The sequence below is a fragment of the Corvus cornix genome, chromosome 3 (genome assembly GCF_000738735.6).
Source record: "Corvus cornix cornix isolate S_Up_H32 chromosome 3, ASM73873v5, whole genome shotgun sequence".
Taxonomy (NCBI): Eukaryota; Metazoa; Chordata; class Aves; order Passeriformes; family Corvidae; genus Corvus; species Corvus cornix.
Window position 1 is genome coordinate 72150157 of NC_047056.1, and position 23781 is coordinate 72173937.

The window sequence follows — 23781 nt, forward strand, 5'->3', positions numbered from 1 at the left end:
AGTTTTCAAGAGTAAAACCATGATCGGCTTTTTTCTTTGCCTTTGCTGTCTGATAAGAATTATTAACTCTCTAAACTTTAGACAGGGACCCACATCTGTAATAAAACCATACAGGTTTTGATTGTATGTGTCCAAAACTGATCACATGATGCATGTGAAAGTATTGACACTGATTTTCTGGTATAGACAGAATTTTTAGTCTCATTGTTTTGTTCTGATTTTATACATTGAAAATGTTTTTTCTTGTTTGGCTACATAAACAGATGTTTTCAATCATCATAGTGCTGATAATGATAAACCATCATTTCTGCAAGCTATTGCAGCCAACTGAGAAGGAAAAAATGTAGCTGATACGGTTACTCGAAATAAAAAGAATTTTCTTCTGAAGGACAAAAATTAAAGTTGAGATTTCACTCTGCAAAGGACAAAAAAAATGAACACTTAAATCACAAGAGTGATATTTTAACATCTAAGGAACATCAGATTTAAAGACTTTATTTTGTCCTATACTAACGGGGAACTGAGGGAGAATTAAATCATCATTTTGCTTTGTTTGTGAATGCAGCTTTTGTTTTACCTGTGAAACTCTCTTTGTCTCAAGCCATGAGTGTTCTCATTTTTACCCTTTCCATTCTTTCTCCCATCCCACCAGTGAACAGCGAGCAAGCAGCTGAGCTGCCTAGTAGGGCTACAGCATGAAAACACAATAAACACTGATCTTCTGACACTTCTTCCTTATCTTTTTGCTTCAGTTCTAAGACCTGTCTTTATCTGGAGACAACGGAGTATCCAGCAATCATATTCTTTGTCAATGAGAAAGTTAAAAAGTGTTCTGGAAACTTTAAGTCTGAGCTTTCAAGAAATGTTCTGAACTTCTGATGGCTAGAATTACACAGACACATAAGCTTCAGCAGATTGGAAGAGAGCTTTTCCAGATCATTACTTTCTGCATATATTTGTATACCTATAAAAACAACATAAATTTCCTCATTTAAATATAGCAAGATATAAAGAAAAATAATAATTTTCAGTAGGTAAAATTGTCTCCCCTTTCTAGGTACAGTTGTTGCTTTAGCAGTTACAAGGTCATTTAAAAGTCAATGTGAAATGAGAGCAACACAAAGAACAGCTAATATTGACTAATCTACTTAAAACACATTGCTGAAAAGTTTCCGGATCTAAAACCAAGAAGTGTTCCAACCACACAAAAAAAGAAGAATAAAGATGGAAGTGTGTTTTTTCCTGTATCAGATAAAATGTCTATAGAAACAGATTCTTAGTTAAAAAAAAGTGATGACACTGAACCAGGCATAGTTCTCGCTTATAGAGATGAACATATGTTACTCTGAAAATATCTTTAAAAATCTAATAACTCACTGAAGCACCCAGCATAGATCCTTGAACCCATGGATGCAAACAGAATTCCAGATCACTTCAGGAGGAACCCTTCCCCCCTAATTTTACAAACCTGTATAATCCTGTCACTGCACTGTGATTTGTCCCAGCTCACAGTAGCTAGTTTTGCTCTCCCAACCCTACTCTATGGTTCTGCATATCTTGTGCCTTACCTGAGTCCTTTACAGCTATATTTGTATAAAGCCTATATTTGGTGGGCTTGTGTTTACCAAGCTGACAGCAGCTCAGCACCTTTCCTGGTGGCTAACGCCAAGTGCTATTTTGATTCTGTTTGGCTAAAGGAAACTCGTAACTGTAAAATACCCTGGGTGTCTTTGAGCCCTTCACAGACAGGTTTTATTTAGCAAATAGTTCCTGTTCTTAGGTTTCTAGACTGGAATGCGTTTTCTTGTGTGTACAAATGGAGTGTGAGGTATGATCCCTGAAGCGTTTAGTCTGTTTTGGAGAACTTCAAGAAAACTGGGTTAATTACTAGTTGGTGTGTTTCCAATCCCTGTTCAGAAGTGCTCCAGACTGAAAAACTCTCTACTAAGGTACATATTTGCCTTTGTTAAACTTCAGTCATAGTGACTATGTTTAATTGCAGCATTGTGCACCTACACTATGCACTATTGTACATCTGCAATATACAGCCCATGTAAGTTTTGTTGCATGTCAAATCACGTGAAAAAAGATAGCAGTGTGCACCTAATTTCCACTGGCAGGAGGCTGCAGGGTATGTGGGCTGTAAAGCACTGCTGAATACACTTATTTGAAAAATAAAAAAGTTACAGTGACCAGAGGCAATATATCCCAGCAGAGATTTACAGTCCTACACTGATTTTGCTTTCTATTTTCTGGGAACTTTTCTAGCTCTTCAAAACTTTTTCCAACTTACATCTATAACATTTCTAACTTACTTTTTTCCCACATTATTGTGATAATTTTCCCACACTTCCAGTAGTTCTAAGAGGTTTCTGCAACATTACTGTACAAGATTATGGCAATGTTTTGAGAAAGTGTAGATGTTGTGTTTATGTGTAAGATAAAATAACAAAAAAGAGAATAGTTGGTTATTACCTAATAAATGAACTAGGCATTCTAATTGACCCGAATCTGTAGCAGTCTGGATAGATATTTAGTTTAGCTAAATTATTACATCACATCTATTACTAATGTGTCTATATGACATCAAGAAGTTAGCTGAGAAAATAACATATATTTGTTACATTCATTTCTATTCTTTTCTGTGTAGAAAACAAATATTTAATAATAATTTTAATAAATTTACAGCTAGCATTGTGCTAGAAAATAGAAAATTAAGGACAAGAAATGTGGGAAGCTATGAAAAATTAAAGCTTAATAGAAGGGAAATCAGAACGGCTAAAATACATCAAAATACCACTGTACATATTTTTTCTCTGAAATGATAGGGAATTCATACACTATGAGTTGAGTGACCAGCATTCTAAAATTTTGCATGGTGGAAAACATCGCCAATGTAAAATTATTTGCATGACAATCTATTAAATTAAATTTAGACTAATATTATTTTACCATTCTGAAAGACAATCATTAAGTCAATTTGTTGGCTCAGAATGGCAGAACTACACTGCTAAATGGAAGGGTTTATATGGAATATGTGATTTTTGTACCCTGAGAAAGAGAAATTCTCCTGAAGTTTTCTTTAGTAGAAATACTAGCCTTCGACTCTGTCAGTAACCTATTTCTTTCAGTCACACTTTTAAGTGTTTTTATACCACTATTAATTGGTTAATATTCTGGCAATATATTTTCTTGACATGTTCTGATTCTGTCTTGTCAGTGGACATGTGATCTTTTGTATTTCTCACACTTTTACAGGGCTTTTCTTAATTTTTTTTCAATGTATTATACAGTAAACTTTTTGTCTTTCAGGAATATAAAGAATAATTTAGGCTGAAGTCTTCAAGGTCTTCAAGAGTTTTAACTCTATTTGAGCAGTTTATGTTTTGTTGGCATGGCTTCATATTGAGATAACTTGTTTACTAATTGACTGGGTACCTATATAATTGAAATAATCGAGTATGCAAATGGAAGATTAGTCTCAGCAGTACAATTATGTTTCTGTCATTCACATTTTAAAGTCAGATTTCTAAGACAGGTGGGTTTCATAGTTTTATTCTAAGTTTCTGCTTTCACATTTTTGTAAACTTCAGCTTCTTTGGCCTCAACAAAATCCTTTAATAAATGCTAAAATCCAAAGGTTTTCCAGCACAATGACATTGACTCTTTGTAAATGGCTGCATGAGACTGCATGACTGGTGAGTAGCACAGATGATCTATTAAAAATTGACAGAAAGTAAAAAGTAATAAAGTGGTTAGTTTGAAATCAGGAGTCCAAGATTTTTAGGAAATGCTATTTACATTCAAACGGCTATGCTAATATTTTCTGCTGTGGGACTGGATTTATCTTCCTTTATTAGTTCCATCTATGATTAGGTACCTATTTTAGGGAAGGCAGGCTTCCATGACTCTCAGTGGAGAGAGACAGGCATTCCAACTGACAATTTGTCCTTGCTGTCTTGGACATGTATAGTAGGATGGGGTGAGTCACCTTCTTTAAGTGCCTAGAGGAATACCAGATGATGGTATGGATTAGTCACCTGAATTTAGACAGTTAAAGCAAGATAAAGTGAAGTCTGATGCACAGTGTCCAATGTAGTTACTGCAGCACTCTTCTTTATAGGCACAAAGGGTAAAAGGTTTTGTCAGCTGAAGATAATGTATGGTCTGAACTGTTTATCAGTTCCTTGACCTGGGTTGCAATAACCAGCATGATTCCTGAATTAAGCAGGTGGATGGAATAGCTCCCATAGTGACTGGAGTCTAGCAGCTCACTGTGATAAAAGCAAGAGAAAAGTTGTTTTCTGTGGCTACTCTTGTAAAAGAAGGCAAGCAGAGCATACAGTTTTTGTCCTTCAATTTCCAATACAGGAAATCTAGTACTTAGTACCTAAAAGGTACTGGAATCCACATGCCTCTCTGTAGGTGTCAATCACATGTGCCCAAGGAATTAGCATCTGTTAAAAGGTTCCTTCTTGTGTAGGTACATTTTAAACACCTTAAAAAATTGAAATTTATTTGCAGTTTTATACTCTGAATACAGTGTAAAGTTCTGGAATAATAGAATGAAGAGTAAATATTTTTCCTTCTGGGAAAAGAAAAGGAACTCACAAGAAAGTAAAGATCTTAAAAATTAGGCCGGGGGGTATTTGTATTGTTCCCTTTTAGACTGTGGTGAATGATTTCCTAACTGTAGATTTTATGTTAATCTTAAAACATTTGAGAAAAAAAATTCATAATATTTTGAGGATCATTACAATTTGTATTTTTTTCTTTTATGATAGAAAAATGTTTTCTAAGGCTAAAGAGCTTAAAAGGGTTTTCACAGAAGCAGTTCAAATGGTGATTATCCTTTTCTTCACTTTTTTGTTTGCTTGTTTTTTTTTTGTGGTTTGTTTGTTTGTTTTAAAGTAACATTCCCTTATAATTTACTGATTGCCTTATTACGTGAATACTGGAGAAAACCTAGGTTTTAGTTACAAGCTACCATTCTTTTGTAGTGGGTTGCAGTGTTACTTTATAAAGCCACGAGAGGTACTGTGTACAGGTTCTATTTCCGGCACTGTGAATTTTTGGTGGCCAGAAAATGTGCTTTCAAGAGCAATTGTAATAAAATGAGAAACACATGAAATCAGGGTGAATTTGAAAATTTTGATCAGTGTGGGTTTATTACACATTTATGAAATCTCTTCTTACCCCTTCACTTCTGTTAACTCCATACTGCTTGATTGAAACTGATTTAGTGCATAGATTAGACCATGGAATAGGCATAGGAACCTGTACAACTCATTAATGCACAATTTACATTAATTCTTTTTTTCTGTTTGCAGCATGCTTATATTTATTTTACAGACAGAAAAGGAAATCTCTCAAGTAAGTAAATACCTTTTGATTTTTCATAAAGTTTATTATCGCCTTCTTGCATAGTATGTTGGCAATATAGGGAAAATAAAATTTGTTGTTTTGTTGAAAAATTTATTTACTTGTCTCCATTGAAAAAACAGTATGATAAAATCTTATTATTTCTTAAGAACAAATAAAGTAATCCATGCTCCTGGAACTGAAAAATTACAGGAAAATACTGCTACAGAAATGAATAAATTATAAAAAGAGAGAGAAATGTAAGGAAAAAAAATATTAGAGTGGGGATTAAAAGCTGAAAAAATGAGGGAAGAAACAAAAAATGTACTGTCTTCATACTACCATGGCATAGTGGAACAAAGTAAAACATTTAGTAGAACAAAATGATAATGTTGTAAAAAAGACCCCAAGGAAACCAAAACATTCAACTGTTTATTTGTCTTCAGTATTCTTTACTGCTTCCTTGTGATTCTGTATTCTAAGTGACTATGTTTGATTCAACTGATCTAGTTTAAGACAAATTTTTCCCAAGGTAGAACTTCATATATCTTGTAGCTATGTAAAAATTTTTTTTGTGCCTGTGGAGAAAAACTCAGTTCCTTTTACCTATGGCTCTCCAATGGAAATTAGAAGATGGTATCTCCCGTCAGTAGAAGCTTCAAGAATCATCTTCACAAGATCTTTAAATATTGTTTATGTTTTGAACATTTTAAACCTAGGAATCAGCCCTACAAGTGTAGATGAAAGAATGAGTTGGATGAGGCTTTTATGCACATGAACATGAAGAAGTGCACACACACACACCATCTGGTTCTGTGAACTGAGTGGGTTCAGGTCACCAGCGAACTACTGAGGTCAAAAGAGTAAAGTTATTTCTTCCATTTTCTTTAGCACAAGTTTCTCCAGACATCTGCACATTCATTTTAGTAGATCAACTCATCAAGCTTGTGCTCACTTTTTAAATTAGTGAAAGTACTTGTAATGAAACCCACACCTTGGAAAGGACAAACAAGGCCTTTTCTGTTCAAAAGGGTAAGGTATATATTTGGAAATGGAAGATGATGTTGCTGAGCTCTGCAGATAAATTACTTACTCTGGCCGTATAGTTATATTAATAAGACAGCAACATGAGAAACTGCTGAATGTTTCTTAAATCAAAGTAAAGTCTAAGCAGAGGGTTAACCCTGATTTATGGCTGCAGTACAAGACAATGGTGGGAAAAATATCTTGTAGATAAGAAAACTAGACTCATGACTTCGTGGATCCCTGGCTGAAGAGGAATTACCATGGTAATCCCACACAAATATCAAGAGAGGGATACCAAGAAAGAAGAATGAAGCCAATAGGCTAAGAATGACCAGAATCAGGTGTTTGTTGTTTTATTTTGGCAAAGGTTCATAACTGGTGAAGACACTAGGAGGGGAAAGCAGGAGAAAAAGAAGCATAAAGTGAAACGGATCACGTTATTGGTGTGGGTCAGGAGTTCTTGCTAAGTAGTTCTGTGTTTAGCTACCACTGTGATTTGGACATTTTGTCTGCATTTTTCCAATTTGTTGCTGTCCATTTGTTGCTGGTGAATGAATATTTGGAGCTCTCTTTCTAGAATGGACAGGAGAACCTGGAGTGTGTAACCTAACATCCCTTCCTCACCTCCTTAACAGTACACACATTCAGGACTATCAACTATTGATTTGCTTGGTAAGCAGAAGAACAAAAATTCAAAAGAAATACTGATTGAGTTTTATTGGTTGATTTATTTAGCTGGGTTTTTTGTTTCTCCTCAAATTTAATTTTTTTTTTTAGTACAGTGATTGATTCAGGACTGCTGATAACTACAGTCACTTGAAGGTTTTAACAGTTTTAGAAAAGGATGAATGCTGAAATAAACTGCAGTATTTTTTATAGGATTAATAGTAAAATATTTGAGCTTGCTTTATTTTCTTCCTCTTTTTTCCCCCTGAAACTATTAATCTGACCTATTTAGCACATAATACATCATTATGAATATATACTATTCCTTCCACAAATTTTAGTCCTGTTACAACACCACCCCCCTAAATCTCCCATAAAAGGAGTATACAAAGCTGCATTCTTTTGTAGTACAACAGAGTAAAAACAAATTCTTCAAAGAATTCCTTATTTGCTTTCACCTGGGAAACCTATCATAGCTTCTTCAGCTACAGTAAATGAATACTAATTTCATTGTCAGCAGGAATTCAGCCTTTCATTATTTAGATAAATTCACCTCTGTATTATATCTGTAACTCGGTGATATCATGAACCAAAAATGATGAAAACCTGGATTCTTTTCAGACATATGAAAGCAATATCCCATAACAAGCACAAAGCACTTCTACCTGTGGAGTCTACTAATGGCTTCTAGATGAAATGTGAGCAAATTGGCTCTGAAGAATCCAGGTTAAAAGTCTAGAAATTCATAAACTTGCAAATCAGGACAGTGCTGGTATGTAAGTTAATGGGAAAAATGAACAGCCTGTTCTAATTACCACCTCCATTCTAATCCTCTCTGCTTTCTTCATTTTAATCACTTCCTGTATAAAAATACAGCTTTTGATCATCTGAGCAATTTTTTTGACCTCTGATTTTACTTCTACTCTCTCTCTTACATAGAACTTGACCGTTAGCTGGGCTAATTCTATATGGGTTCTAGTCATGTATTTAAGCTTTTTGCTTCCTGCTCAACACACATACTCACATCTTCCTTTTATCGTAATCTCTGCTCTGACTCTTCAATTTTTCTCTGTGACAGCCATTTTTTTTTTTCTACTTCCCTGGTGAAAAGAAAGTTTCACATGAAAGAATAGTCAATTCCAATCAGTGTAAGGGGATCTTTAAGTATTACTTATTTAGTCAGCTTGCTTTAATTTGCTGATCTGGACTCTTTTTTGGCATATCTTCGTTTCAGCTTAAGCCCTACCATCCACAAATAAAACACCATGAAAAACAGCTGCTGGTGCAATGAGGATTTGTCAAAGGCAATGCCAGTTTGCCATACCTTCCTCTGTAAGCCAGGATTTTCATGAAATCCCTTCCTCGTACACTCCAGGTAGTGAATAGCAGGAACTTGCAATTGAGGATGTAGGAATGGTTCATGAAAATTATTTGACTAAACTTTAGTTCTAAGGCTTGAAGACATGGTTTGAGGGATTTGGAGTGCCTGAGTGTATTTCTGCTTGATTTAGTTTGGTTGGATTTGTTTTTCAAGGAAAGGTAAAGAATTACCCTAACCATAAAAACTACAATTATTATGCAAGGCTTATTGAACCACACCAAAATATTATTATCTCTGCCTTTGGCAAAGAACAACCAGGATGAAGAATGAAAACGAACAGAGAGCATCTGGGTGTGATCTCTCTTATTTGACAATAAAACCTTTAAGGGAGACAACTTACTGCTTTAGAGAGTCTACTTAATGTCATCCTCAAGGCATGCCTTTAAAAAGATTTTGTTGTAATAAGATAGCCCAAATAGTGATCATTAGGTTTAAATAGGTATTTTAGTGCCTGTTTGAACAAGGGGGAGAAAAACCCAAGAAAAATACATCTTTATGGTGAGAAAAAGGATTGGCAAAAAAAATAGGATGGTAATAGCAACTGCCATATCCCAGGCATGGCTGCAGCCTCCACCAGCTATATCACTAAGAGTCAATGCTGATAAGCACCAATCTTTTTGTGCACAACATGAATGACAGAATAGAGAGTTTTTGCCTGAGTACAGGGTGAAAAAAACCCCAAAGTGTCTGCTGCCACTTTTCCTAATGGTTAGTGCTGTCATTTTATATAGCAGGTTTATCTGGAGGCTACTGTCAAGTGTCAGAATCCTGTTGTGCAAACACTGCAGAAAAATACAATCAAAAAGATTTCTTTCCCCAACTTCTTCAGAAAAACGTGCATGTTTCACCCTACCCTGCTTTTGCTAAACATATAATGTCAGAATTCAGCATTTCAAAGTCCAAAGGACCTTATTGTGGCCATGACAAAAAGCATGGTCTCTTCTTCCTCAGAACAGCATTTTGCATTTCAGAGCCTAGGTGCCACCTTTCCTTTGGTATTCAGACATTATGTGTAGGAAGCCTACATAAGGACACTTCCGAGGCAGTTTGTGTTCTTTGACTTCATTTTGTTTAGTAGCTGTTCATAAGGACCGTTATTACTTCAGTAATGAATGAATGTAATTTTAGAGTCTTTAAAAACATTGTATTAGGCAATATTTGCATATTTCAGGGTGAAAAATAATTGAGTGTAAGTGTTCCTGATAAACGATGGTTTGTAAGACCTCCAGATAAACCTGCTATATGAAATGAATGTGAGCATAATAACTTCAATGTAATTTTAAAAAATATTTTAGGATTTACTCAATAACTGAATTATTATAAAAATTAATTTCATGCTGTTGCTCTGAAAATAATGTCCTCTTTTTTTTTTTACCTCACATAGATCACAGATTTACATGAATGAGACCTATACTGCTAATCAATGAACCTCAGATTTGTTTCCTAGGATAACAGATTAGTTGCTTCTGCTTGTTTTCACTTGACTCCTATATTCAGAGCCACCACATTTGGCAAAGAAGTTGTTGATATCATATGCTGGATGACGTTGCTGGAAAAGTACTGTTTTGTGAAGGCTGCTGTAGTTGTTGCTAGGGGTGTTAAAAAGGGAGGAAGTTTTCCATGAAGATAGAGAATAAAAGCTGCTAGAGTGTACAGTTCTGCCTGGATAAATTACATTGATTTAAATATATTTGAGCTCTTTTCCCTCCCCATGTTTTTGACTGTAATCTCAGTTTGGTTTTCTGCTACAGGATATTCTTACACTAATTGCATACCATCAAGCAAGAATTTTCTCTTAAAATTAATTACACATAGAGTGAAACAAGATAACAGGAAATATCCACAGAGAAACTACCCTACACAGAAAAATTGAAAATATGTAATTTGAAAGAACTGCCTTACAATTTTTTGAATGATAAATTCTCTTTACAAATGAGGAGAAAGAAAACAAGAACTATTATTTCTAAATTCTACAGAAAATTTAACTGTGTGAAAGAGTAAAAAAAAATATAGCTTCAGGCATTTCCTCCAAGTTCTTAGGTCTGGCTTAATCAGTTTCTTTTGGGATAAGACAAAGTATATTAAGAGTTGCATGCTATACACACATGCACAAAGAAAAGGAAAAGAAAAGAAAAAGGAAAAGAAAAAACCCCAGTCACTTTCTCACTTTCCTGCTGTTAAGTTCTTGAAAAATCACTGAACATTGTACTGCTTTCCATGTGCCAATTTGGCCCCAGCTATGTTACACCAGCTGCTTTGCCAATTCAGGCTCTTAATAGATGGCAAGTAAAATGAAGAAGATTGAAGACAGGTGAGAAGAAAAATGCAGCAATAGAAATCAACACAGCAGGGAGGAAAGAGCAGAAAACTTATGTTTACACTTTAGGAAGATCTTCAGATGTAACCATAAAGATGATATGGTGACTGGTCCCTTCCCTTATTTTGTCTACAGAGGAAGTCTCAGAAGATCAGGGAAAAAAACCAGTCATTAAAAAAGAAGAACTGCAGATTGTAACATTCTGAGGCACCTGTTAAAGCGCATGGTTAAGCAGTGTTGTAATATATACAGATATGTACATATGTATATCTATATATATGTCCTCACAGGAAGCACATTCTGGTTAATGAATTTTAGTTGTATTATAACTGGTACAAGTGTTTGTGATCATCTGTCAGATTCCTTGCAACCTATGGCTGAAATAGAAAATGATTTGACAGCTATCAATTTGCAACAGCAAGGTAGGTGTTAACTTGCTGCAAAAGTGAAGTAATAAACCTGAGGGCTCTTTTGAAATTTTTATCAAAGTTCCTTCACCCCAAAATTCTAATTTGTGAGAGACTAAGTGCTCCATTGTGCTGGATACATTTGTAAAGCATGGAAATATGGAAATGCGAGTCACTGGTTCATGGTCTAAAAAATTCAGAAAAAATACTCTGGGCACCTATAAAGCCAAAGAGAGAGCAAGGCAACACATCTTTCCAAAGTAGGAACTTCTTTAGTTCTCAAACAGCTTTAAATCTTTAGTTCTCAATCAGCTTTAAATAATTTAAAGGGATATGAGACAGAACATAACTTTTGGGTTACTTGTCTGATTGGTTGATTGGTTGATTGTTTTTTGGGGTGTGGGAATTTTTTTGCTTTGCCTCTGAGGAGATTGTGACTAAAAAATACTAAAATTAGAATTAATTATTAATGAGCAATACAAACCTAATAAAGAAACCAAAATCAAAGTGTTATGTGGATAGTTTTAGAGTCAAATTATGGACCTTAGACCTCTCCACTGTCTAAACACAAAAATATCTCATCACCTTGACAAATGAGTATAGAATATTATTATTTTCTGAATATCTGTGAGAAAGAAAAAAAAAGACATTTTAATTCATTAAGAAAAAAGAAAATGTGTAATATTTGGATGTTGTGTAGGGAACACATTCCTCCTTTATTTTCTTAGCTTTAATGGCCCACTGTGTACAATTAATGAAAACGTAATAACTCAGATGAAATTTTCTTCATGATATTTCCATATTTGTTTTTGCTTTCACTGCATAAGGAAAGAATAATATTTTAACTCCAGAGAAATAATCCATATATAATTAATTCTTGCACTGAACATCTGTGATTTTGCCGCTATTTTTACTCAAGCATAGAGATAATAAGAGTGGGACCAAATTGGTAAAAATAATTTGAATGAACATCAACAAAGAAGATCCTGACAAATCCAAATATTTCTTTATTATTATTTTTAATTTGACACATCATGTCACACCATGCAGTGATGAAATACTCCTCACATTCTTTTATTTTTAAGACTGAGCAGTGAAAGTTAATTCAGGAGAGACTGAAGAAATTTGAATCATACTTTTCACAAGACACTCATACAAAATGATTTGTAGTGGAGGGAGGCAAATACTTTGGGAAAGAACAGTATCTTTCCTGGAATTAAAAATCCAAATCCTTTTATTTAAAACATATTTTAGCCATGAAAATTCCACTCAGCATTGGCTAAATTCTCTCCTGATATAAAAAATAAAAACCAAATGCAAAACAATCCTTCAGTTATTTTAGCTCAATGAACAAATTTTGCCCGATGGTGTAATTTTATTCCTTGACTTCACAATGTTTACTACCATTTTTTTTTCAGAGAATCCTAAAGCAATTTGCAAACCAAACACATGAAAATTTAATCCCTTCCACTGAAGTGTAACCACTTGGAATGTGCTGATTTATGGTAATGTAACAGAAGTTATGAAGACTGAAACTGTCTAACTGGAATTGGAGAGTAAACTGATTTACTCAAAATATAATTTAACCAAGACACTGGAATTAACAACTCTGTGCATATTAGAAGTGCCACAAGAACCTTGACTACTATACCTTATGAGAATATTAATTTTGCACTTTATATGAAAGATTGAAATTCTAGCTACGCTGATTCCTATTTTTCTTTGCGGAGGTTGTTTTCCTAAAGTGTAACTGTGTCATTAAATTAATGAATTAAAGTTATCATTAATTCCATTGTTTTAAAGATTTGGCTGATGAAGGAAGCAAAAAAAAATTACTGAGATTAGCTCAGTTGGTTAGAGCATAGTGCTAATAACACCGATGTTGTGGGTTTGATCCCTCTGTGGGCCATTCACTTAAGGGTTGGACTTGATGATCCTTGTGGATCACTTCCAACTCAGAATACTCTGCGAAATCTGTGAAACAGCAAAATCAAAGCAAAACAATTTTAACATGTTCTTAAAATCTTTTTCATCCTATTCAAACCTATAAACACTTATATTCACTAAGTATTTATGCATGGTAGTTATAACACATTAAATGAAAATCTGAAGTCTTAGGTGTCATAATTGTATACCTTTCTCTTTAATAGATAAGTTTTCTATTTTGCTTAACCTGATCTCTGGAATGCCTGCTTTTGTAACACTTGTTTTCTTGGATAGTTGCAATATTCTAATATTGGTTCTAACTAAAAACTACCAATAGCAATTCAATAAGGTGATGCCCAAGCAGAAAGATTGCACAGCCAAGTAAATACCATTTTCATGAGACGCATATTGGTCTACTGAACAGGACAGATTTAATGAGGGCATGGTCTTTCCACAGATGTTAAATTCATTCCTTTTGAGTGATTTGGTTTTGTCTGAAAAATTAGAGATAATATTTGTCTTTTGATAGCTTTAACAAATACATTTGTTTGGACTAGAAGGACGAGTAGATCTGACACTGAAAACTAGGGCAGGCCCAGATTTGTAGATATTGCACTGCCTTCCTGCAGACAGTTGCAATATTGCAGCTTACAATACTGTCAGTGTCAGCTTGGCAGATGCCTGGAGGAGTGTCAGCTTGGGTTACCCTTTACGTAATCATCATTATAACAAACCCAAGGGTTTGAAATACAGTTTCCACTATTGCCAAATGTAAATGTATGGCATAAAATAGTTAGAATTAGTTTATAGAATTGTGTGTGTTGTTTTGTTTGTTTGTTTGGGGGGTTTTATGAGATTTGGCTTAAAATCTCAGTTAATAGGAATACCATTATAATATACAGGATTTGGGCTGGACTCAGTGATCTTGAAGGTCTCTTCCAACCTGGTGATTCTGTGTGATTCTGTGAATTTCCGGTTTGAAGTTAACTCAAAAACCTACCTTTGTAAAGAGTATTTACACAGCTGGCCTCTCTCTGACTGTTCTTTGATGTCAGACTTTTAAACCTTAGTTTTGCTTGATTAGTTGCTTCATATAATTACCTAGTAGCAAGTTTGATTTGCACGCACATTATTATTACATTTTTCTTTGACCATCAATTTGACTTTGCGGAAAAGAGAAATGGTAAAGTATTAATTTCACAATAAGACTGGGCTGGAAAGAGATCATGGTGTAGTAGTTTGTCTTTAAAATGCTTTAAGTAGGATGGAAATTTTTAATACAAAAATATACACAATCCCATAGTGAGAAAGTGCTATATAACAAAAATACTAGATTTCCCAGATGAGATGAGCTTTCTGGGATCTGAAAATACTCTGTAGAACAAATTCCTGGAAATCTCAAAGAGTCTACCACTAAGCAGCATGCTCTCAAGATCTTGCCTCTGCCTTACAGCCTCAGAGCTCCCATTTTCTTAGTGCTGACAGATACAGGTAGACTACTTGTTAACTCTAAATTTACTTCACATTCTGCCTTTTTTGGGGGGCTAGGTTAATTTCAAACATGATGCTTGGGGACAAAAGAATATGCACACTGCTATTTGCAAAGCTAGACAAGAATTGGGCGCAATGGACTTGGTCTTAGTCCTTTGCCATCTGCATCTCCCGAACTTGGCCTCAGTGTTTCCTACAGCTAGAGATTTACTTCCTTGAGACATCTCTGAAATGCTGAAAACGCTGGTTCATACAGGCAGGGGTGTGAATCTGTGATTCTTAGGTGACAAAGGATCTCCCAAATTAGCTTGAGCAGTGCCCTGTTGCTTCAGCTATGTGTCTGAGTCTTCAGAAGTCATTTCTCAGGACAAAGGTTTCCTTCTAGGTCCCTGCAGTGCAAGCTCTGCTGAACTGACCATAGAGCTTGTCATGCTTTCAGGCTTTGAGAATCAAGGGCAAAAAACTCTTGCATGGTAAAACCTTAAAAGCTAGAGTTTATCAGCAGAATAATAGCCCGCTCTCTAGTCCATCCTAGGCCAGAGAATTGTTCGTATCTACAAAGCAAACCAATTCTGGAAGGTCTTGGTCCCTCCTTCCAGAAGAAACACATCAGAATAATCTAAGATGGTGAACTAATGTTTCAGCAGTTCTCAGCTCAGCTTTCCTACTCAGCACATGGATCCTAGGTTGCTACAACGGAGTTTTCCAGAGAGACATTCCCAGGAAAGATTTACCAAGAACAAGCTTAGAGTTATGGGTCCAATAACTCCACATCTAAACAACATGAATGGTGGGTCTAGCAACAATTTAGATCACTATGAGTAAAAATTTAGTGGGGACATAGTGCAGATATTTCTTCACCCACACTTACGGAGCTTCAATTTAAACTTAGTGTGCCTATTATTTAGGTGATATATATCAACATAAGTGCCCTGAAATAAGTTTGTGTTTATTTAGGGACTAGATGCCTGTCCTTATAGCATTTTTCTTTCTTAAATTTATTGACATGTTTAGTTCTTAAAAGATTAAATAATTTTTGCATCCTCTTAAAAATAAATAAATTATATAAATATATATGTGTGTGTATAATTAATCCATACATTTCCTTATAGGTCTGCTTCTGGTCTGTCTAGTGAGAAATGAAAAATTTCCTGCTATATGTTATGTTTCCATACTTAGTATTTCAAGCAAGCTTCTTCTATAACTTCTGGAGTGCAGCATTCTGGTTTTGCTGTGCCATATTTGTTGTAAAGATCTTAGACCTGCATCTTTAAGTGTTTTCTCTAGATTTATTTAAACTCGAACACTGTACTTTTTTTTTCCTGTATTGATTTTGGCAGTTTCAATTAAACATGCTTTCTTCATGTAAGAATCCCCTCAAGGAAACTCCATCAAATAATAAATTGCTCCTTTCCAACTGTCACTAATGAGAATATTAGCTTCTCTTTCCCATGTATTATATATTTTAAAGGTTTTTTAATTCTGAATATGATTCAGTTACCAAGATTTATTATCTTTATATCTGAGATATCCTTACTGTTAAGTATATTACACTTGTTTTATATTCTTTTTAAAATTAGATTTTGAATTCTCAACTACCCTAATTACTGTTTTGCAAGAATGGGTGGAAGGAGGCACATCATCTATGCATTCATCATAATTATCCCAATGATAAAACAGATAATAATTAATTTGTCTGCAAAGAAGATGTGTTGTGAATAGGGCTTTAGTTTGCAGCACATGATATTATAAGAACACCTACTGTGTGAAAAGCTTACTTTTCATCTAAGAAATCAGCTGAGAAATATACTTTTGTAGTATTATGTATTTGAAATCTGAAATTTTTCTGGACTCTTTTTGAACTATTAAACGCAAATTCACGCATATGCATGACCTTGCTTCCTAAATAACAGTTAAGTCACAGCCTGATGCCTCCCTGAGTACTTAAAGTGGTACAAGATTTTCAGCCTTAATACAACTATGGCTTAGCATGGACAAAATTTGTGGTTTCATTAGGACAAATTAATTATAGAAAATAAGAACCCTGTGAGTGATCTTTTTGTTTCAGATATCCTCATCACATAAGTTTTTTTCTTCCTTTGACATTAGTTGGTTTTATAGAAGTGGTCTTTAAATTTGGTTTTGAGATATCAATTTCATTTACTTTTTAATAACTCTGCAAAGTGCCTATGAAGACTTTTTAATGTAGTTGCTGGCAGAACAACTGTACCATTGTAGCTGCAAATGATGGAGTTCTTACACAAGTAAAAGTAGAGAGAGATGCAAGCCTATGTTTAAAGTCTAAAACTCACATCTTTTTATTTGATTAGGTGTAAACCACATCTTGAAATATTTAGGTGAGGAGAGTATATTATTACTTCAGTGACAAGTTATATCCCACTAGATTATTTATTCATATGAGAAAAGCAATTAGAGTTTTGACCTAAATGTTTAATGTTGTCTCAAAACTGCACTTGATTATGAACTAGAAGTTATAATTTCAGAGCAAGTTTAATTTCCACAAACTTTATAAATGCTAGAAAAAGTGGGGAGCTGAGATCATATACCTACCCACGCTTCATACGAGACATTTCAGAATACAATGAAGTAGATGGGGATTTTTCTCACAATAAACTCTTTCTTTCTGTCTGTCAGTGTGCCACACACAGTAATACTTTAATCTGTCACGCCATCACCTTCACCAAGATTATGAGTCAGCTGTCCACCCACTGTTTTCCTGCAATACTATCCTTAGGTGTGCAGAGAAACAGCAATTAAACAGACTGGATTGGCTCAGGATCCCTGTGAAGAAAGGCTGAGAACAAGGGAAGAAGTACCCCAGGAACCAAAGCAGATCATTGATAACTGTGAATTGCTGGATTTAATCAGAATTTATATTAAGTTCTTGGCAAGGGTGTATCATACAGAATTAAGAAAAAAAAAATGTATCTCTTCCAACAAAGGGAGATCCACATGGAGCAAAACACTGAAAAAAGATTTTAAGTTTTTGAACTACTCAGATAACAACAATAAAGAGGGAGCAAGAGTGAAAGTATGTTTTATTTATAAAATTTGTTTATTCTCTTGTTCACCACAGATGGAGCCATGAAATGATGGAATGGCCTGTGAATGGTGGTCCATGATGACTTTTGATAAGGGATTGGAGTTGCTAACAGCACTAGTGAAAAGCAGGAATATTTTTATTCAACATTACAGCACTTTCTGACTTCAGAGACTTCTGTTGATGAACTTAGCTCTTTACAAAAGACTGAAGTCTGGCACATTGTTTTCCATGGGATGAGTTTATGTCTGAGATGTTTGAAAATATGATATAACCCAAAAGTATATTATAAATTTTGTTTTCTGAAGAATATGAATAATAAAGAGCGGACAGGACACCAAATATCAGTATTGACATAAAATTTTGTTAGCAAAAATTATACTGTCAGAAAATTGCTCACAATGACTTGTGTCACATGGAAAAGGGAAATTTCCTTGGACCTTACTATTGGATTTGTCTGTCAGTGCTCTTGACCAGTCTGTCAGCATCGTTTTATGGGAACGCTTCACTGAACTGTCCTGCTGTACTGGAGGGTGGTTTGACTGACTTATTCAGGGAAATACATCAACAGCATAAGGGAGACCCCTCAGTGGGCCTTCCACTTTATTTCAGTATATTGTCCACTGCTGGTGCCTGCCAGCACCTGTGAAGAACTCACACTAACAGCCTCTGGAATAACACTCTTCATAAATATAAAATTGTGACAGGTTGAGGTTCAAGGATTGCCAGTGACAGTATCTGACTGCAAAAACATATTCAAAGCAATACATAAACAAGATCTTATCCACAGGAAAAGTATTCAGTATGAATACAGTGCAGTTCTTACCCAATAGGTGTGTGCTAATATTCCAGTTAGGCTATAGTGAACCAAGTTCATCCAAGGAGAGTGATTTCACCAAAGTTGTTGGCTCAGCAGCAAGACACCTTCTCCCATCTCACTCAGTTGACAGGTGCTGTGCAGTTTCTCAGCTGCAAAGTCCCACCAAGTTCTCCTCCCTGCAAGGATTTCAGCAGAGCCTGGCTGTGGTATCCCCCCTCCGCTCTACCCTCTGTTCCATCCATTTTATCTTAGCAGGTGCTTACGGTTGCAGATTGTGTGTGGGGACTCATCGTGGAATAGGTTTTGAGCAAGCCAACTGTGTTCCATCCAGGGAAAAGCAGCTCTATTTCACCATGTAGTTTCTGTGCCATTCTAACTTCTGTTAGAATGAGAATATACCTTCTCAGCTTCCTCTGATTTTACCACCAGCCATCTTTCTATAAAATCTAATAAACTTTAAAAGCAATTTAAAAAAAAAATCTGTTTCCAGGAAAATGGAAGCTGAAACTACATCTTTTTTCATTCATCTGTAATTTCAAGTACTTGCACATTATTCCATGCACTTGCAAATCTAAAAAATACATTCATGATTTTAATTTCAGAAATCAATTGCATAGGTGTGGATGTTGTCTGATAAAATGATGAGAAATTATTCATATAATGCCAAAAGTAACTTGACCTTAATCAATCTGCTGAATAAGTTGCCTGTCTTATCCTTTCAGAATTTAAAAGTAAAATTTAAAGAGGAACTTCAGCTTAAACAAATAAAAGGGTATAAATCTCTTGGCATTTTTATGTGTATGAATGTTATTTTAGTCCTAATTAGATCATGGAAACATAAGTTTGTTTTTATACATATACATGCACACACATGTAAAAATGTAGGAAAAACATTAGCAGCCAAGATTTCTGGTGTAAAACTTTTTTTATATATATCCCTACATCAGGAAGAAATTTAATCTTGGTACATAAACAGAAACACTGAGGAAGTTTAAGTAGGATTTCAGATATCCTAAAAATTTCTTTTTCATGCTTCTACCTAGTTTTTGTCCTTGCATCTACATCAAAATGTGAAATATCACTTCTAATACGTTTCATTTCTTTGTCATTTCTTCAGGTATGACATTTGTATTTATTCTTGATTTATCCACTTAGAGAAGAGAGCATTTATGAAGTGATTTGGGAAAGCCATAGCTCAATTTGAAGCCTGTCTTTCCCATGGGGCAATAGGTATTAATGATGTAAAAAATCTTCCAGGCTAGTGTGCCTGTACTCAAATTAAAACCTTCATCAGAAATGTATGAATAACTCAAACATGCATAAAACCTCTTGGATTAATTGGTAAGCAGAAGTGAGGTCATACACAGTCAAAAATTTTACCCCTGATTCTGAGTAGCCACAAGCCTGCATTGCAATCTCTGAATGCATCAGGTGCAGAAATAAGGCTTTACTGTGCTGTGCATCTTGAATTCTGGTCACAAACTTTATATATCTCAGCAGCAATAAGTGACTACTTATTGGTGTTTTAAATTTGGATTTAATAAGCAATGGTCCCTGTCAGTTTTGTCACTCCTCCCTGAAAGATCAAGAGCTATAACAAGAAGCGTTACTAAGGGAAGATTAAAAGAGACTCAAGCAATGCAGAGAATTTAAAAGACTAAAATCTAAACAAAATCAGATATTCAGATGAAAAGATAACCAGTAGAGAGACATCAGAACTATGACAACAAAGATATAGGTAGTGGCATAGTCAGGGATTAAATAAAAATGGAGGTGATTGAGTCTTAGAAGAGCAAAATACAGGGTTGGGGGGCAAAAGAACAAAGAAAATATCAGCAAAGATGAAGAAAGCGGGATCAAAGGAAATAAAATTAAATATACAACACATAAAAGAGAAGCTACAGATCAAGGCTAATATTTCAGTATACAGTCAAGTCATCAGACAAACACCTTCACAAATACCGAAGTGATACTGGAGATAAAAAATCTAAAACAATCTATCATACTGGAAGCTTTTGCAGAAATCAGTATAAACAGAATAGAAATTATTTAGAGTGCTTCCACAGTCAGGTCTCCACAATTTCTTATATAAATATGTTATCATTTTAAGGCATGGTAAACTAAGGTATTGAGAGACAGCTCCACATGGCACACTATCAGTAAGACCTACTGCAGCATCACAAAGTTTAGCAAAGACAAAGGGAAGGGCATTTTTTTATCACAAAAGCTTTGTATATTTGGGCATAGCACATATGGGGTGTTTGCAGAGTGTAGGCGTTCTCCAAACAGCAGACACTTTAAAAGCAAAATGATAACAATATCAGCATATGTAAGGAAGCAAATTCTTGTTAACGTATAGCAACAGGGAAATATTCCATTCTCCTCCTGCTGCATTAAAAACAAATTTTCAACATCCAAAGGGAAAATAACTTCTTAACTAGATTCCAGTAGATTTCCCATAGGAGGGGAAAGAATGTTTTGCAAAAGAGAAATGAGAGTAATTCCTCATATAGACCAAATACAGGAAAGAAAATAAAACCAGGTTTTCCATACACACTAATGATAAGATATTTGTGGGGTTTTGAGATTTTCCTTTTTTTTCTTTTCTTTTTTTTGAGCTTGGCAGCTTTATATATAGAAGTGGTTAAAAATAAAACTCCTTGACCTGAGCATGTAGATATATTTTGTAATTAATATTTATAATACATGATTAAAAAAACCACAACAGGAAAAACTTCCCAGGTGTTTCATTCCCTATTTTTCTGGTATTTATTGTTAGTGTTAGTCATTAGGAGATATATTTTCTTAACTGACCCTGTTGTGAGAACTATAAGATCATCGTGCTTATGTGGTTTAGTAGAGAAATACCCTGCTGGTCTTCATAAAGTTATTTTGGATTACTAATTACTCCTAAAATTGCCCAGGATTATCAGAATATATGTTGTCAGAAAGATAGCGCAGCTTGTTCTTCAGCTGTCACTCTGAACTTCTTACTCTTAGCATCAGAGAAAATCTAGAGTTAAAGAATGGATTTTTGACAATTCAGTCATAGGCAATACAATTACAGTACAGATTCACTGTAGAGAAACAGAAAAAAAAAGGTGTCTTTTTTACCTACTTATGATTTAAATAAGATACTTGAGAGTATCAATTAATCCTGAGGTTGAAAATGGGTTTGAGAAAGTCTTCAATCCATCTCCCTCTACAAGGTCATACTATGTACTCCACTGTTCTGTACTCTTTCACACTACTGTTTGTCAAATTTGTGAGTAAGGATATCCACAGAGGAGGGTGTGAGAAACACTCCAGCAATGTGTGCAGTTCCAGTGAGCTCCTTGATACCTTGCATTCAACCAAAGATTACACTGGATAATTCTATTCACTGGTTGGCATTTCTTCCTCCCCTGCCAACTGATTTTGCTGGTTATCAAACCTGTGTATGCAGTACTATCTGTGGGATGACGTCTTGCTAGATGTCCTAGGGAATGCATTGGGTACCTGAAGAACTTTAAAAAGGATCCTAGTTCTCCATTAATTTACTATAGCCTTGAGGGTGAAACACATTCATTTTGAAAATATCCTTAGCCTAAATCAAATTATGATAAATGCAAATGCACATTTTTATTTTCATCAATTAGAGCAGATAACGAAGAGAGTGTTAGAAAACAAACAGCTGAGAAAAGAAAAATAACAAAGAAACCCCAGAAAACAAACAAAAAAACCCCCACCAAAACCCCATCTGTTTAATCCACGGTGGGATCTGGCAAGTAGTCTTTTAATTTTTTTTGTTACTGCTTTGTTTGTTGTTTACTTGTTTTACACCAGGAGGTGCTGGCCCCTTCCAATGCCAGCAAGAAAGACACTTTGTAAGATGCCTTTAAAATGCTATTTGTTATTTATTTATTCACTAGAAGGAGAAAATGCTACAGATAACCTTATGTCCCTTTGGATTTGGGAACCCTGGGAGATGTAGCATTGAGTGAGCCTCTCACCCATGTGCAGCATCCTGTGTAGACCCTGTCCATAGAAGTCAGTCTCCAACCTCAGTCATTTGAGCTGCTATAGGATTTTCTTACAAGGAAACAACTTCATCCAGCATTTCTACAGTCAAAGAGCAATAATATTTGCACAAGAATTTTTTGCTGCACTTTTAGTTCAAGGCAAGGCCATGCAGATGGCATAATCACTGGTACCAAGTGGGAGATTCCTTGCAGGCTCCTCTGCCACAGTGAGGTCACTGAGCTTGTCCTGCAGCCAGAGGAGTCGTGCAGCGCAACACAGCCTCAAGGCCACTCTGGACAGCACAGACCTGGGCATACTCCAGTCAACTGACATGTAGATCAACAACTCCTTGAGGTACAATCTTTTTCCAGTCAGGATAACTGCACTTGCCTTACAACTCTTTCTGAGAACGTGCAGAATTCTCATGCAGGATTTCTACTTTCCTTCCTAACCTACATATCAAGCTGCTTCTAAAGGAAAGGATCTTCTGCTGATGAAACCGTCTAACTTTTTAAATTACTTGGGTTTTTTTTAGTCCTAGGAGACAGAACAAATCTAATTCTTTTTCTGAAATGTACAGTTTCAAGTTTTCTTTATTTTTAGCAAAGCAATGCCTATTTCCTTTGGTTTTAATAGGTCATACTGATGCCTTAGGTTTTAACTTTTTTTTTCAAATCCTGTACTGCTTAGTGGGTAACTGAAGTTTTTTGTGGCCTCTTAGCTGCTGTTCTCTCATGCTGGTTAGACATAACAAGCCTCTCTAGGTTTGCTCTTCAAGGACACCAGGCACCAAAATGTGTAAACTAGAACCTAGAGGGGGGGAAACTTGGGGTAATTATATCATTAACTGAGGTTATAATTGGAGAATTAACCCTAATATGCAAATGACCCAAACTTAAAAAAGTGTGAAGAACCTGTGACCCAGGGTCCACCTTGGATGTAGCCTTTTGACTGCCCAGGGTGTACCTTTGAAAGCCCTTCAGATAAATACCTACTTTTATTCTCTTATTCTTGTCTAGTCTCTGTTTTTAGGTGGCCACCTCAAGGCATCAGTACTTTTATGCTACTGATCATTCTCATGTTTTATTTTGTTTGGGTTTTTTTTCTGAACACTCTTCACACTTTTCACAACTTTTGTGAAGTTCAGAGTCTCAAAGACATTCAGATGTAGCCTCACTGGTACTGAACAGAGGTAAATTTGGGAAAGTATTTTGAGGATTCTTCCCCTAGATATTTTTCCTGCTTATCTTCTGCCTGCTCAGTTACTACCGCATATGCGATATGTATGCAGATTATTACAGAATCATAGACTGGTTTAGGTTG